Source organism: Echinops telfairi, unplaced genomic scaffold (genome assembly GCF_000313985.2).
Source record: "Echinops telfairi isolate 266 unplaced genomic scaffold, ASM31398v2 ScPeMD7_7469;HRSCAF=8507_1, whole genome shotgun sequence".
NCBI classification, from domain to species: Eukaryota; Metazoa; Chordata; class Mammalia; order Afrosoricida; family Tenrecidae; genus Echinops; species Echinops telfairi.
The window spans coordinates 72,549,124-72,560,288 of NW_022111373.1; the positions used below are offsets into that span (position 1 = coordinate 72,549,124).

An 11,165-nucleotide genomic window follows, 5' to 3' on the forward strand; every position below is an offset into this window, starting at 1 on the left:
CCTCCTCCCCTATCTCCTCCCTCCTCCCTCCTCCTCCTTGCCGGAGTGGCCAGTGGGGCAAGCGAGAGGTGGCTGCCAGGAGGTGTAACGGGAGAGCCGCCGTGGGGAAGGCTGCGGTCGGAGCCCGACCCAGACGCCAGCCGTCTGTCCGGTGGGGTGAGTGGGAGCCCCGGGCCCGGCGCGCCCTGCGGGGAGGGAGGACCGGCAGCCCCGGCCAGGTGGAGCCTGGAGGGAGAGGGCAGCCCGCCCGGGTCCCTGGAGGTCCCTTCGCTGCGGCTGGCGCGGGAACTTTGCTCTGGTTCCCGGGAGCCGGTGGGGAGGAGGAGGAGGGACCAGAGCCGCCCGCCGGGGTTGGAGGCTGGGAATGGGACGGGAACCGCTGCTCCGGCTTCCCAAGTGGGAAAAGTTGTGCCTGGACCAGCGTTTCCCTGGGAAGCGGCGCGAGCAAGCGTTCGCCTACCGCTGCCGACGGAGCTGCAACCGGCGCCGCCGCGGGGATCGCGGTGCACAGTCCCGGACGCAGCGCGGCGCAGGGCTCCGAGCGCCTGGTACCGAGCCCGGGGGACGCCCCGGGGTGGCGCCCGCCAGGCCTCGGCTGTGGCTTGTGGGTCACGCCGGCCACAGAAGTCAGCTGCTTCTCCGATCTGGGCTGCATTTTTGTGGAAAACCTAGTGATTTGGGGTGCGGGCGGGACGGAGGCAGTGGGCGTGGGGTGGGGAAGACCACATCTGGGATGGGTGGGTTGAGCCCTGGGGCTGGCAGAAGGACTTGGGGAGACTGGGCTTAGGATTTTTTTTTTAAGCACCTTTGCGTCCCCCCACCCCCACCCTCATTCAGCCATCCAGTGTTCTTTGAACTCGAAAAAGCAAAGGACTTCCTGCAAGCACCGGTTCAACTTTTCTCTTATTTCAGGAAGGTTCCGATTTCCATGAAAAGTACACTAGCGGTTTCAATGGAAGTCATCGGAGAGCGAAGACAAAGTCTTGTTCCCCACCCCCATCCTCACTCCCACCCAGGCCATTTCCTGTATTTCTCATTTTCTCTGCGGTGATTGTGTGAGTGTGCCTGTGTATGGGAGTTTGACCCACATGTAAAAGTAGAACTTCTTTTTGAAATTGCAGAACCGCCACTATAGCCAAAGTGCGTGTTGGCGCCGGCGAGGGAAGGGGTAGGGACCAGGGCTGGCCGTGGTAGTGCCTTGTTCCAGATTTAACCCTGAGTGACTAAGTTTGAGCCACAATTTATGTATTGTCTGTACGTTTTTCATGTCCACTGGCCTTCTAGCTCCACCCCTTTCAGATTGTAGAGCATATTGGATTGCGGTATCTCTGGTCCTAGCCTTTTTCCTGTTATTCCAGTTGCGTCTCTCCTGCTTGATCCTCTGTAAACGCTATCCCTCCTTTTAAAATGTACCAGATCAAGAGTGCATGCTAATGGGGAGATTACCTTTTTCAACAGCATGGAAGGGAGATAAAATCCAAGATTCTCATTTCTGTTTGTTGTCATAGCTTGATCCCACTGCCGTTGACTCATTTCTGATTCATAGTATTTCATAAGGTTGATTGGAGCAGCCAGCCTCAACTTTCTCCTGTGGAGTGTCTGGTGGTTTAGAACCTCCGACCTTGCAGTTGGAAGCCCATCTCTCATGACCCCCCACCAGGGCTCCTGGCATCATGACAGGCTTGTTTACTGAGGTCAGAAACTTGGTTCTGACCAAATAGTCTTTTGTCAGGCGTTTGAGGTCCTAGCAGATGAAAGCACTGTATATTTCCTCCCTAAGTGACCACACAGATGCTAGACAGTATGGCTTTGTTGTGGTTTTCAAAGGGTGCGGCAAACATACCAGAAAGAGAAAAATGACAATCAGACAAGCATGTTGCAGGAGATGGAGGTTGATAAAGAAATTTCATTTATCTCTAGAGTAGTTCAATTAGGAAGAATAATTGCATTGCAAATGAACATTGCTGAACGGGTCATCTTGGAATATCATTTGAGTTATGATACACAAACCAGTCATTTGTCTCTAGGAAGGAATCAGCCTCCTGGCAGACAAAACCACCGTGAAGCCTTCTGGAAGAAGCGGTAGATACTGTGTATTCCCGTGGAGGGGGTCAGACTCCGGGGCCACAGAGATGTGGAGACTGCATGTGATGTTGGGGGCGGGCCAGGGAGAAACAATCAAAAGCAGGAGAGGACAGAAAAGTAAGCTGGAGAAAACGCCATATTCGTAGAATGACTATTGGAAACAGCTTTGCAAGAGTGTCGGTGAAAAGAATCGACAAAAGAGAAGACCAAAATATAGGTGACCCACCTTCCAGCTCTCCCAGAGTTCTCAGATATTCCCCCTAACTACTAGCTGGAGACCTGCAGTGGGTTCCCGCCTTTTTCTCCCAGGTCCAGTTTCTGTGGTGACTGTACCGGGGGAATGATAAAAGGACAAGCCCAAGAGTCACCTGAGGAGTCACTCAGGTGACTTTTGTCCAGGAGGCTGGGTGGTGCCTGGCACTGAGTAAGTTCTCAGCAATGTTAGTGATAAATTGCAAGTACAGATAGGCCGGGTTATGAACAAGCCAGTCCTCAGTGTATCTTAAAATCACATGTGCAGGTAAATCAGAACAGGTGCTCATATGATTCTTCTGTAGCCTTCCTGTAGTGTAAAGAAGGGACCCCTGGGGGCGTTAGTGTATTGGGCTGCTAACCACAAGGTCAGCAGTTCGAAACTGCCCAGTGAGCTCCATAGGAGAGAATGATAAGGCTTTCTACTCCTGTAAAGAGTTACAGTCTCAAATTTTCATGGGGCTGTTCTGCTCTGCCCTACCGGGTCACTGTGGGTCAGAATTGACTCAATGGCGGTGAATTTGGTTTGGGGTAGTGCAAAGAAGGCACTCTGGTGGTGCAGTGAGTTAAGCATCGGGCTGCTAACCAGAAGGTAGGTGGTTATAGCCCATCAGCTGCTCCTCAGGAGAAAAGGTGAGGTGAGGCTGCCTGCTTTTGTAAAGATGTATAACCTCCCAAAGCCTATGGAGCAGGTCTCTGTCCTATAGGGTCACTGTGAGTTGAAATCCACTATGCAGGAATGGGCGGGTTTCTTATAAAGAAGGCATGACACTTTTCCAGTGATGTACTAGCTGCAAGTGATAACGGGGATTGTGATGAAGAAATGACGGTGAGAAGGGGTTGGTTCGGTAATTTCAGCATGAGGGCAAATTCACGTACCATTAAAGGGCCACTAGGGTTTGCCCATCAGATACTTGTAATCAGGGACTGCCTGTATTTCCAAAGGGCTGTAACGAAAGGCCACCTGACTTTAGAGTGATAGATTCTAACTTGGGGCGGTCACCATGCCCCTGGCCGCTGCACCCACTCGGCTCATTCTGTTCAGTCTGCTTGGGGAGGGGCCTGCGTGCCCACTTCCAGAAGCACAGGCGAAGTGTAGGTCCCAGAGCTGGGGCACAGGTGTGACTTGCCGCCCCAGACCTTCCTGCCTACTCCCTGTGGCAGACTGCCCAGTCGGTCCTACCTCTCACCAAAGTAAATCCCCAGGCTTGATTTGGGGTGGGGTGGGGCAAGAAAACGAACTGGACAAAGTAGAGCACGTGGCAAGTGCCTCCGGGGAATCTGAAAAGTAACATTCTACCCAGTAGTGGCTGCAGAGGAAGATGCAAATAGTAAGTAAGTATCGAATCTCCAGAATTTCTCCTGAAAAAGCAACCTGTAGAGTATGTGTTGGAGTTAACCACTGCCTTGAAGGGCCGATGAAGGGCGCTCTGCGTTGAAATGGACTTGACGACAGTGGGTTTTTTCCTTTGGTTTGTTTGTTTTTGATCGCTTGGGGTTCATGGTGCACCATGCAGATTTCATTGAGCATGAGGTCTTTGGCACAGTTCTGCCCAACAGCAAAGTGAACAAAAGATATTCTTAGCAAGACTCTTAATATTTCTTGAGCAGGGTCGCTACAATGTCTCTTGCTCCTTCCGATTTGGGGGCGGGGGCGAAGCTTACTTGTTACATTCACTCAAGTCATTCCTCTGTCCTTGTCATTCAGCAAACCCTGGCAGATCCTCTGCCAGGGGCCAGCCTCTGTTCTAGTCTCTGATAACACAGCAAGAACGAGAGCAGATATTCCAGTGGGAGAGACTGAGCTGTGCCCAATGCTTTCATATTCATAAGTCTGGAAGCTTCTTCTTCGCTTTAGAACAGCCTATGCTGGGAAGGCAGGATTCTCTTCCACAACCAGCAGGAGTGGAAGGGAGGGAAGCTGTCTGGCGAGGGTAGGTGGTGGGGGCAGCTTCCAGCTGCCCTCCTAAGGGTTTTCCAAAGGAGTCAGGGAGAAAGGGGAGCCCATTTCCCCCTGTGTGTTTTGAAAGGAAATGTCTAGTTGGTTGAGTAGTGGCTTAGTAGAACTTCCAGCCAATGTCCAATGAAAACCAGTAGGGTTATTATTATTATTTTTTCTTTTCCTTTCAGAGGTCAGACTTCCCAGCCTTAAAGAAACAAGCAAAACCATACTCACTGCCATGGGGTCAATGCCCACTCATAGCGACCCTAGAGGACAGGGTAGAACTACCCTCTTGTGAGTTTCTGAGATGATCATTCTTCATGAGGGTAGAAAGCCCCGTCTTTTTCCCTTGGAGCGGCTGGTGTGTTTGAACGGTTGATCTTGTTGTTAGCAGCCCAGCTCGTAACCACTGTGATGCCAGGGCTCCTCTAGAGCAGCAAGGAGTCAAAGGTGGGACCTGTTCGCCAGCATCTAGCACCCTGATCCTGTCTGGGGAGGAATCTGGTGTTTGAAATATTCCACTTTCTTTCTGTAGAAGGTGAGACAAAGAGAGTAACAGAAAGAGGAGGTACTTAGTTCCCCAAGCCCCTTTAAGGTTTTTAATTTCTTTTTCATTGCTTTCAAAATCACAAAGGTCATTGCAGATACTAGAATAATGCTGGGAGTCTAGGAGGGTTAAAAAGGTCTAAGGTAATCAGGGTACTATCGGTAATTGCTTAGACTGGGGTAAAGTTTGTACTTGGGGGAAGTGCCTGGTTGTAGGGTCTTGGGAAGATCCCTGGGTCTGACTAATGGTCAAGGGCGTAACTGTTAACTGGCAGTTCAAACCCATCCAGCAGTGCAGTGAAAGAAATGCCTGGTGGACCATTTCCATGAAGCTTAGAACTAAGAAGGCCCTGTGGTGCACAGTTCTGTGCCCCATGAGTTGGAATTGACTTGATGGCAATGGGTTGGTTTGGATTTTGGGTCTTGGGGGCTGAGCTGAGGATCCAAACTATATCTCAAAAGCCATGTGGAAGACAGGGGAATTGTAAGGAGGAAAATGACATGATCCTACCATGTTTTAGAAAGAGGTCAGTGACTTAAGAGTATAAAGGTTGAGGAGGCCCAGACAAGGTCAGAGGGTGAGCTCGGAGGCTTGTACAGTCATTCGGGGATTCTGACAAGACTTAAGGAATCCTTCTGGCACTGTGGGTTAGGTGTTGTGCTGCTCACTACAAAGTCAGCAGTTCAAACCCAGTAGTAACAGCTCTGCAGAGAAAGACGAGGCTGGCTGTTCCCACAAAAATTGACGGTTTCAGAAACCCTACGTAAGATCATTATGAGTTGGAATCAGCTTGATGGTTTTAGGCAAAACTCACTGAGGGCTCCCCAAGGCCAAAGCTATGGTGACTGAGAGGAAGGGAGATCTGAGCCATGGAGGCTTCTTCCTTGGTCATCTTCTTGGGGTGGACCTTAGTGAAAGGGAGTGCTGGGTGGGTCTTGGTGCCATTCATGGAAAGAGGTAGTTTTAGGGGAAACTAAGTTTGGGAATATGGCAAGAAGCAATGCATTTTGGACTCAGAGCTGCGTTATCCTAGGAGAGATGCCTATCAGACAGCTAGATCCACAGGCAGGAAGATGGTTCTGGAGCTAGAGATCAAAGAATGGAAGATGGTGTTATTTTTCACATGAGTAGCACGTGGATGTAGGCAGACTTCCCTCACTTGCCTTGTCTTTCTATATTTACTAAATAATGCTAACAGAACCCCAAACCCAACCTACAGTGACTGAGCCTATTTCAGTTCATGGTGACCCCTAATCTCCAGAGTTGAGCTGCTCCATAGAATTTTCCAGGTGGGAACCTTTACAGAAGTGGACCTCCAACTCTTTCTTCCATGGCACTGCCGGATGAGCTCCATCTGCTAATGTTTAGGTTAGTAGTCTACTGCCCGCCAAAGGTTTGTTCTACCCAAGGGCCGTACATAGTACAGGGGAGGATAAGAGAAGTATGTGTCCTTGGAATGGAATCATTCTTTTTCATCCTTTCACAAGGCCTAATTGGGGATGGGTAAGCCCGGACCTTGACCTCAAATGTCCGGCTCTGACTGGTTTTGACAGACTTGGTAAGGTCTATTTATGTTATTTTGAGTGAGATTGTTATGAGGAATGTAAATAGGGTGGCTTTAAACATGTTTAATAATCATATGCATGTGGAGACTTCCAAACATATATGGAAAATCCCATTGTCTTCAATTCCCTTTCTCTACAAAGTTTTTGAAGCCCCTCCATGTGACTAGTAATATTGATAATATAAACTTTCAAGATCTATCTTAAAAGACAGTGCTATCTAGGATAGGATAATATGCATAACCTTACAAAGTAGTTAAGTTAATGCAACTCTTACTCAAACTTCCTACCAACCACTAACCCTAGTGATGAAGACGTTGAAGAATTCTACCAACATTTGCAGTCTGAAACTGATCAAACATGCAATCAAAATGCATTGATCGTTACTGATGATTGGAATTTGACAGCTGGAAGCAAGACTGAAGACTTGATAGCTGGAAAATTGGGCGTTGGTGATAGAAATGAACCTGGGAGATCACATGTTAGAATTTTACAAGACCAAAGACTTCCTCATGACAAATCTCTTCTTTCCAACAACATACTGTATATACTCGTGTATAAGCCGAGTTTTTCAGCACACGTTTAATGCAGTATTTTGGGTAAAACTGCCTCGGCTGATATTCAGGTCAGTTTATACTCGAGTATATACAGTAAACAGCAGCTAGTAAAGCAGCTTGAACCTCACCAGATAGTACACACAGGAATCCCGGTGACTCCATCTATAGGAAGAGATAGCAATGGAGATCATGGAGATGCTCTAGACCAGCAGTTCTCAACCTGTGGGTTGTGTCCCCTTTGGGGGTTGAACAACCCTTTCACAGGGGTCGCCTAAGACCATCGGAAAACACATAAATAGTTCACAATATATAATTACGTATTGTTTTGTGATTAATCACTATGCTTTAATTATGTTCAATTTGTAACGAAAATGCATCCTGCCTATCAGATATTTACAGTACGATTCATAACAGTAGCAAATTACAGTTATGAAGTAGCAATGAAAATAATTTTATGGTTGGGGGTCACCACAATATGAGGAACTGTATTAAAGGGTCACGGTATTAGGAAGGGTGAGAACCCCTGCTCTATACCATCAGCCAAAACAAAGCTGTGGGACAAACCATTAATTGCTTATATATCAGTTTAGGTTTGTGAAAATGGTGGGAGTGGGGGTGGGTGGGCCAGCTGACACTTTCCATTTTCACAAGGGAGGAGAAAGGAAATCACCATGGGCACCAAGCCCCAGGTGATTCCCATAAGGAAGAGGTCAAACAGGCTTCCACTGTCCAGCCACCTCCTCCAATGCCGACAGCAGCGGTCCCTCCCATCATACATTTTCCTCTGCTACGATAATTCATTTTAATAGCCATACAGAGCTCACAGGCAAGACTTAAAATTATGTGAATGGATGTATTGGATTGTGTAAGTATGTAAAAAAAAAGCTATTATGGGACGACAGGATGGGTTTCTGAGGGGTAGGGTGGGGAGGGAGGGGATATAAAAAGCTGATATCAGGGAGTTCAAGAAGAAAGAAAATGCTTTGAAACTGATTATGCTAGCAGTTGTACAATACTGTTCGATGTGATGGAACTATGGAATGCTATGATATTTGTAATAGCTCCCCAAAATGATTAAAAATTAAATTTAAAAATACAACAGGTATTTGTGGATCACAAAGATAGACAACCCCAAAGGGATGTCTCCAGACTACTTCAGAGTTATTTGTACATTTGCTAGTATGTCCTGAGGACCTACCTGTTCGCTAGGACTTGATGGTCATTGAAAATGGGTTACTTGGGAATAATGAAATAATAGATTTTGTAATCGGTTCCCTCTTTCCAACCCACTTTCCCTCTACCCTCTCATTATCGCCACTCACACCACTGGTCCTGTAGGGATCATCCGCCCTGGATTCCCTGTGTTTTCAGTTCCTATCTGTACCAGTGTACATCCTCTGGTCTAGCCAGACTTGCAAGGTCAAATTCGAGTCATGGTAGTGGGAGCGGGGAGGGAAACATTTAGGAACTAGATGAAAGTTGTATTTTTCATCGTTGTTACATCGCACCCTGCCTGGCTTATCTCCTCCCCGAGACCCCTCTGCAACTGATTACAAGCAACTATATGTGACCTCCTTCCTGGGGGACGGACAACAGAAAAGTGGGTGAAGGGAGACGTCGGACAGGGCAAGATATGACAAAATAACAATTAATAAACTATCAAGGGCTCATGAGGGAGGAGGGAACGGGGAGGGAGGGGAAAATGAGGACCTAATGCCGGGGGTTTAAGTGGAGAGAAAATGTTTTGAGAATGATGAGGGCGATGAATGTACAAATGCGCTTTACACAATTGATGTGTGTATGGATTGTGATAAGAGTTGTATGAGCCCCTAATAAAATGATTAACAACAAAAAAAGAAATAATAGATTTTATAACAGTTTTTTTAAGGGCTGCTTACAATTATGGAGTTTATTAAGGGAATTAGCATGCTATAATTCAGGATCAGAAATACTCAGGATACAGCAATACTCCAGGTAAGAGTACCTCTTTTCAGCTGTACTTGCTGGCCTGCTGGTCTCTCATTCTCAGCCCTTCAGCCACATGTCCCCTTGGCCTAAAGCCCTTAAACACTGCTGATACATGTCCAGAAGGCACACCACTCTGCTCTAAGCCTCAGGCTGAAATTAGCTTTGCGGTCCAGCAGCCTTAGATCCTCAGATTACTGTAAATCCCTGGAGGCACCCTACTCTGCCAGTGAGTTTCTTCCTTGAAGGCACTCAGCTTTACTTGCTCCCTGGTCTGGCAAGCTCACCCCTCATCTCTGTGTTCTCAGTGCTGCTGCCACCGAATTGCCATTTCTGTCTCTTCCTGTCTCTGGTGTCAGAGTTCTGACCCTGGACTGAGGAGGCTCTACGCACAGGAGTCTTGGGGGTCAAAGGATATGATCCACTCCTGGCTCTTCTTTCTTGATGGAAACAAGATCCCCACCCCCACCCCCATTCCTGTTTTTAAGATGGTTCATTTTAGAACTAGGGGTGTACCAAAATGACAGTCCAGTCATAAGTCCCATACACTGTTTACATGTTTCCACCCACTATTTGTTGGGAATTGCAAAGACTGTAGCTAGAAGACAAGTCCTGGTGGCATGGCATGGTGGTTATGTCTTATACTGCTAACTGCAAGGTCAGCAGTTTGAAACTCCATGGGAGAAAGACATGGCTTTCTATTCCCGTAAAGAATTACAGTCTCTGAAACTCTTAGGGGCAGTTCTATCCTGTACGGTTTAGGTTCCATATGAGTCGCCATCAATTGGATGGCATTGAGTTTGGGTTTTTGGTTTTATAGCTAGAAAAGCTGTAGCAAGAATCAGGATACCACAGGCTGAAGCTGAAGAAAATGAAAACAAGTTCATGAGAGCCAAATACAACCTGAGTCTAGCCTACCTGAATCAGAGGCCACCTCCAGAGCAGATTTGACTCTTGAGCACTAATGACTGAAGACCAGAGGATTTGTGGGATGACAGCAAGAACATCATATAGGAAGAAAGCAAAAGGTAAGGAAAGAAAGAAGACACTAAAGTGGAAGTCTAAAGAGACTGAAAGTTGCTCTTGCAACGAAGAATTGGGAGTGACTGGAAGAAATGATGAAGTAAAAGATTCAACTAGAATATTTCAAAGGGCAGTTTGAGAAGATAAACCTCATAATGAGATGCACAAAGATCGGGAGTTAGGAAAACCGAGAGGGAAGAGCATGATCAGTTTTCCTCAAGCTAAAGACCCAGAAAGAAAAGTTAGACCTCAAGCTGCAATATTGAGGGATTCTATGAAAAACTTAATTCTCTGTGTGGATCACAATAAACTACAGATAATATCACCAAGAATGAGAATCCCAAAACACTTCACTGTGCTCATCTGGAGCCTGTGCAAAGACCTAGTCATTTGAACAGAAACACGAAATCCCGCATGGTTTAAAACAGGTGTCCTCAAACTACAGCCCTCGGGCCACATGCGGCCCACCGAGGACATTTATGCAGCCTGCCGGGTGTTTTTGCCCCCTTTTGTTTTTCACTTCAAAATAAGATATGTGCAGTGTGCATAGGAATTTGTTCATAGTTTTTATTTTTTAACTATATTCTAGCCCTCCAACGGGTCTGAGGGACAGTGAACTGGCCCCCTGTTTAAAAAGTTTGAGGACCCCTGGTTTAAAATAGACAAAAGTGTGCATCAGGATTGTATTTTACACCATACATATGTATTCAACTTGTACGCTCAGCAGATAGTTTGGGAAGCTCGATTATATGAAGAACTCAGCATCAGGATTGGAGGAAGGCTCATTAACATAACATAATCTCCTGTATGCAGGTGATACAACCTTGCTTGCTGAATACAAGGTGGATTTGGAGCACTTGATGGAAATCAATCAAAGACTCCAGCCTTTAGTTTAGATTGCAGCTCAGTGTAAAGAAAACCAAACCTCCCACCGCACTCTAGACAACATCATGGTAAGCAGAGAACAGATCGGATGTTAGCAAGGATTTCACTTTGCTTGGATCCACAATCAATGCTTAAGGAAGCAAAACCCCCAAATGGATAAATAATAAAATACACAGACTCAAGGGTATTGAGTCAAATCTGATTTATAATGACCCCAACGGCCAAAGTTGAACTGCCCCTTTGGGATCCTAAGCGTGCACATTTTTATGGGAGCAGAGAGGTGTATCTTTCTCCCATGTAGCAGCTGGTGGATTTGAATCATCAACCCTGAGGCCAAGCCCACAGTA

The 11,165-nt window shown here is 46.9% G+C and overlaps 1 protein-coding gene across 1 annotated transcript in view; it reads left to right on the forward strand.

Moving 5' to 3' along the window:
• Window positions 1–80: 80 nt before the first annotated feature.
• LHFPL2 (LHFPL tetraspan subfamily member 2) overlaps window positions 81–11,165 on the forward strand; it is a 216,862-nt gene continuing 205,777 nt past the window's right edge. The window contains exon 1 of the mRNA XM_004703523.2: window positions 81–156. The gene's annotated coding sequence lies outside the window, so the exon portion shown is untranslated. The remainder of the gene's footprint in view (window positions 157–11,165) is intronic.